We start from the raw sequence: 6,521 nt of genomic DNA on the forward strand, positions 1-6,521 counted from the left end.
GGGTGGGGGAGCTAGTTGCGTTAGGGTGGGGAAGCTAATTGCTTTCACTTTAGGGTGGCAATTTCAGGGTGGAGAAGCTAAGACTATAAAACCAGTTTCCTTTGTCTACTTGGAGCTCACATTCTCCTGGCTGTGAGGGTGCACCCGGCTCTGCAGACTCGTGAATAAAGGCCTCACTTTACTGCTCAAGTCCTGTGTCCCGGTTTTCATTGTGAGCATTTCTCACAGTACCAGAACCTTCCATGGTTCCCTGCTAACAACCCAATGAGCTCTAAACTGTGTTGAAGAGTCTCCATGCTCTCACCCCAACCTCTCTCTCCTGAGTCTTGTTCCTGTCATTCTGGAGGTGGCTTCACTGTTTCGATTCTGAATGTCACAGCTCAGTGTGCTGATGAGGTGGCTCTCTCTGAGTGACCAGACCAGCCATTGGGAATACAGAGGAGGATCATAAATGCGCACAGTTTTCTGAGGCCGGGGCCAGGGCAAAGGGTCATGCATCTCTTGGTAAACTCTGCCCGGGGGTGTGATCTGAGGCACCCCCACTTATTGTTGCTGGTCTTCTCTCTCTGAGAATATGGAAGAAAAGAGGTGAGGCAGAGCCACGAGGGCCAAGTCAGCCAAGAGGGCTGCACGTGCTCTCCCAGCTCTCTCTGCCCTGCTTTCTGGTAAGGTGTGGGTCAGGACACAATTCGTTACATTTATTGATCTTTTAGTATGAGACTATGGGTAACCATTTTATATCACCTTAGCATTTTACAGACATTGCATTTAACACTCTCTATGTCTTAGATATAACCATCCCTATTTTAAAGGTAAGGATACTGAGGTCGAGGGAAGTTAACTTTAAAATGTCATCAGATATAAGTGGCAGACCCGGGGGGTGAGTGAATCATGAGCTGGGGGAGGCTGCAGTGGGAGAAATGAGACCAAGTAAATTCAAGTCACTTGACTTAAGCCAGATGTGTTTCTGGGAAGACAGACCCTTCCTCACAGGCAGGTTCTCAGAGAGTGACTTGCCCAGACTTCTGAGTAGTGGCCCAGGTGCCCTTCAAGGGTTTTCAGATAGTCACATCATCTCAGGGTCAGGTTAGCAAAATTCTGAGACTTTCTCCCTGTGGAAACCACCTTTGCTCCACCAAGGTCAAGGTTGCAAGCCAATGAGACAGTCATGTCCCGAGCCCACCTTCTGAAGGTCAGAGATGTGGACGTGCTCTCCTTAATGTCTCTCAAATGACAAGGAAAATCTAAGATTCCCTACCTTTCTGCTCCACTGAATACACAGAACTCAATTGAAAGGCCATAACACATTTAGTGTCTGAAATTAAATCTGGAGTCGAAGCAGCCGCGTCTTATTACTTTTAATCAGTGCAGTGCATGAAAGCTCCTTTGGAGAAATCATTATTTTACCTCTGTGTATGGGAGGCAGAACTGCCTCTCTCCTTCCTCTGGTTCCTGGGAAATGGCTGGGACTCTTCACCCTGCCTGTCACTCTTCACCCTGCCTGTCCATCAGACTTGGGGCTGCCATCAACTTCTGCCATGGCCATGGTCTGAGTCAGATTTAATTCTTGCAGCTGCTTCTTTCAGGTCCCACTTGGTATGGCTCTCAGCTGTATTTTCCTTATTAAAGGGACAAGAAGCTGAGGGATTAGTAACTATAGTTACCATTTATCAAGCACATTCTTTATCAGTTAAGGTTTTTTTTTTGTAGCAAACAACAAAAACTGATTTGAGCAGGAGGGTAATTTATGAAAGGATATTAGGTTGCACTGAGCAAAGCTAAAGAACAGAGGAGGGAAGGTGTTGAGCCAGGGACAATGTCTGAAATAGCACTACAGAATTGGAACATCACAGCTGCTACCCCTGGTCACAGCACATGGCTTGAACTGGTGACGCTGAACATGGGCAGTCATGTCTAATTTTCCCCACAACAACGAGAGGTAAATATTCCTACCTCCATTTTACAGAGGAGATGTAAAGTTCAGAAATGTTAGGTAGTTAGTTCCCAAAGTTAGCTAGAAACTCTCAACTGTAAGGTCAGTGAGGGTGGAGATTATACTGGCTTTGCTCACCATTGTAAGCTCAGAACCTAGCCCAATGCCTGGCCCATAGGAGGTCCTATATATACTTACGGGACAGGTACCTGAGGAGAGTGGTGGAGGTGGTATGGTTATTACATTTGTGTTTGTGCTACTTAAACAGTACCTATTCTCTCCCGGCTTCCTTTGGGACCATAGCCCGTGTTTCTAGCCAAAGATTTGGGCAAATTACTCAGGATCAGGCAGTCATAATTTATGTCCTCCTGGTCATGGTGATCAGTCTCAAAGTTTGAATGGTGTGAGCTTGGCTAGTATGTGGAGTAAGACTGACTGCAATATGAAAGAATAAAGCCAATATTCAGATGGAAGCAAAGATAGTATTTATGATTCAATTTTCCTGTGTGTTATTAATATTGACTCTCTTATAAGCAAGTGCAACTGCTCCAGTCAAAAAAGGCAGATTAAAGCCCTGGCCAGTTAGTTCAGTTGGTTAGAGCATTGTCCCAATACACTGAGGTTGTAGGTTCAGTTCTGGGTCAGGGCACATATAAGAATCAACCAATGAACGCATGAATAAGTGGAACAACAAATTGATGTTTCTCTCTCTCAAATCTGTAAAACAAACAAACAAAGTAAGGCAGGTTGAAAGTGGTGACTTGTTATTTTGGATGTCCGTTCCAATGTCCCATTAGATATATATGCACTTCAAGAAATAGTATGGAACTGGGTCAGCATGCTTGTCTTAAGCCTTCTTCTTTTCTCCTTGGCAAGGACCCATGCATCTTATCTTACCTACATTTGAATGGAGTGTTTTTTTTTTTTTTTAAACAATTCCATGTACGTTTTTAAACTTCTTTTTTTTAAGTTAACATCTGATCTCTTTATTTATTAATATTATTTTATTTATCTGTTTTTAGAGAGAGGAGAAAGGAGAAACAGAGGGAGAGAAACATCAATGTGTGGTTGCCTCTCTCGCGCCCCCAACTGGGGACCTGGCGTGCAGCCTAGTCGTGTGCCCTGACTGGGAATTGAACCAGCGACACTTGGTTCGCAGGCCGACGCTCCATCCACTGAGCCACAGCAGCCAGGTTCTTTTTTTTTCATCTGCAGTTTCTACATCCCCAAACCCTTGCTCAGTGAATATCTCTGAGGTTTGTTTGCTGCAACAATTGTTGGCCCAAGGATGAGATGATGATAGCAGAGAGAGGAAAGTAAGCTTCAAGGTGGACAGCAGATTCTGGTGGCAATAAGAGCCTTTAGGTTGGGCATCTGTGTGAGTCCTTCCGTTGGAAGCAGTGTTGGGTCCTTACATGGTAGCCGGGACCAGAGCACTCATTCGTGCTAGGGCTATTGCGACGGTGTCAGCGAGGGGACCCAGCCTCTTGCAGGAGCACAGCCATAGCAAGGGCTCTATGGATACTTTTGCCTCAGGCCATCCTGGCACATCTTTGTAATAATGGTGTTTCTTCATGATTCAGGGCTCCTTTTTCCTCCCATTGTTTCTGCTTCAGCTCTGCACGGACAGCTGACCTCTCTGTAATTTCTTCCATGGATCTCTGGCCCTCAGGTTAGCTTCTTAGGGATCAGTCCTCATTCAATCAGTTCCTGCAAGGAGACCCATGCCACATGGGCGGAGCCTGGTGATTTATTTGCAAGTAACCCCTATAGCTGTTTCCTTTGCAGGGTGGAACTGGGAGGGAGAGAAAGGCATTTGAAAGCTTGCATTTTGCCTTACCAATGATTTGTTTTTAATTTTTCTCCAAGAAAGCAGCTTGGAATAAATTATAGAGGGTAATGAGATTCCTGAGTGCAACAGGCAATGGTCGCTCACTGAACTACTTTGTTTCAAATTCTTGCATGTTTTTAGTATTCACATCAAGCTATACCTATGTATCTCTTTGCTCTGTGGGTTCAGAAATTTCTCTGAAGCCAAGTCAACCACTCAGTACAACCTGAGTGCTAGACAAATTAACAACCCACTTCCCCAGAGAAACCCTTAAGCAATTGGGGAAGAGAATCAGTGGAGGAGTTCCTTAGCTTCCTTTTTCTTGGAGATGTGTTCAGTCGGGTTTCTTAAAACATCCCCAATGGGCCTGAGCCCTAGCTATGCACAGGGGTAACCAGCACTTAGTGCAGTTTGTATTGGCTTTTCTCCCTTATCTGCCCCACTCCCTTCATTTTGCCTCTTGGGACTGCCCCTTAAATGAATTGCCTACACCCAAGCTCTTGTCTCAAGCTTTTGTGTTCTAACACCAGTTCTCTGATACCAACTGGGTGTCCTCAAATTCAATTCAATGTGGACACTGAGGACTCAGAAGTTAATGGCAAAGCCCTTCACAATACTACTGCCGCATTTCAGATGCTGCCTGAAAGCCTTCGGAGTCATCTGCACTTTTATCCTATCAGCTATACATTCAGAGACTTCCATGAGCCTCACAAATTTGACAATTTTCCTAAACAACCCACAGAACTCTCTGAAAGTGCTATACTTATGATTACCGTTTTATTATCAAGGATAAGAATCAGTAACAGCCAAATGGAAGAGGTGGATAGGGCAAGAGGTCTAAGGGAGGCAGAAGGAGACTGGAGTCCATTCCTGTTTAATACTTCCACATTCTCTCCTTGTGGAATCTAGGTATGTGTTCAACATCTAGGAAGCCTCACCGAGCATTGATACCCGGAGTTTTTATTGGGACTTTATTATATGAACTTTGATCAACGCATTGGCTACATGATTGAACTTAATCTCCGTCTTTTCTCCTCTACCCCAGATGTTGGACTGGCCCAAAGTTGTAACCCTCTAATAATTACTTAAGTCTTCCTGGTGACCAGCTCGCATCGTGAAGCTTTGGAGGGCCTCTGCCTACTGCCACAACAAAGACACTTCTATTGAAATACAAAGGGTTTTTAAAATTGTGCCAGGAACTGGGGACGAAGACCAGATATATCTGTTACAGTATAACTGTATGCTGGGGGGAATTCAAACTAAAACAAAAAGTTTTTGTACTTATCCCCAACACCTGTAAAAAACCACTTTGTTGGCACGTTCCAAGCTTCTCTCATGGAGCAAGGGAGAGGAAGTCACAGGAGTTTGATGGGACAACACCATGGATGACCTCACATTCTATACATATAATGAAAACAAGTGGCAATCACTTTCAATGTCCTGAGTGCAGAATAATTGAGTGAAGATATTCACCTTGAATTCCCACCAGAATCACCTACACAGCAAGGAATCCTGAATAAGTCTTCCTTGTGGGCACCTGCAGTTCTGAACAGCAGTCATGACTGAGACTCAGGGCCCTGGAGGCTTTCAGAGCCCCGAGTTAATACGTCTGCATTTGGAAGGAGACTCCATTTCTATTCCGGCTCCATGTGCCTGTGTCCCCCATGGGGTATCTAAGCCTCGCTTATCTTTGTCCTTGGGGAATAGAGCTGCTCTCCTTCTCCTCCCACCACTGGATCCAATTTCCTACCAAACCGTCTCGGCTCCAAAGCTTCCATTTCCCAGGCCCAAGTGTGCTCCTGCGTTTGGCTGAGGACTTTCCCGAGGAGCATCTCTGCCACCTTCCCAGAATGCCCAATCTCGGCGCCTTTGCTGTCCTCCCAGGGATGCCGGCCTTTCTGCATCCTGAGGAAAGCAGTCTGCTGCTGCTCTCTCCCACCGCTGCTTGCCCTGGTAACTTCGCTTTTCATAATGAGTCTTGATTGTAAGTTTCATTGACAGACTTGTGTTATGCTACAGGAACCCATCCTGAGTCAATTAAAATCAATTAATCACACTGTGATTAACTTTGATCGTGGGATGTTTTCTACACTTGCAAATAACTATTCCCACATATCAATTAGTATTTTTAACCCCCTTTGTTGACAAATGATTCATTGTACTTAAAATTAATTAAATGTTAGCATGGTCCCATTAACATTGCATTAACAATAAAAATGCTTTGGTTGTCAATACTGAGCAAAATCGGTGACTTTCTGCCACTTACAGTGTGCAGCATGTTATTTAAACAATTATTGTATAGTATGTGCTGAAAATGTGAGGCCACATTTAAAGCCATTGAATATCTTGGGATTTTTTTGCTCTTACTTGTGATAAACAGAAAAAATAAGACACTGTCCACCTAGAAACAGTTGCCTATCTTTCTGTCTCTGTTTTGCTAAACCAAGAATTAATGTCTCTATATTACTGTTACGTCATGTAATTTCTTTTTATTTTATTCAATATTTTATATTATTTTCATCTTTTTCATCCATAACATTGTTTCATTCCCCTCTCTCTTGACTGTTTGTCTACCTAAATGCTATTGTACTATAAATTCAAAACTGTGCCTTTAATATTTACTCATCCTTTGTTTTTAAGACCCATCTAAATAGGCTATGTAGGTCTGTTTCATATGCAAACGTTATTTACCTGTGTCCACATTAATAAGCATCCACATTGTTTCCAACACTTTGCTTTTATGACCAATGTTGGGAT

Source organism: Furipterus horrens, unplaced genomic scaffold, assembly GCF_987537825.1.
Source record: "Furipterus horrens unplaced genomic scaffold, mFurHor1.1.pri manual_scaffold_7, whole genome shotgun sequence".
Taxonomy (NCBI): domain Eukaryota; kingdom Metazoa; phylum Chordata; class Mammalia; order Chiroptera; family Furipteridae; genus Furipterus; species Furipterus horrens.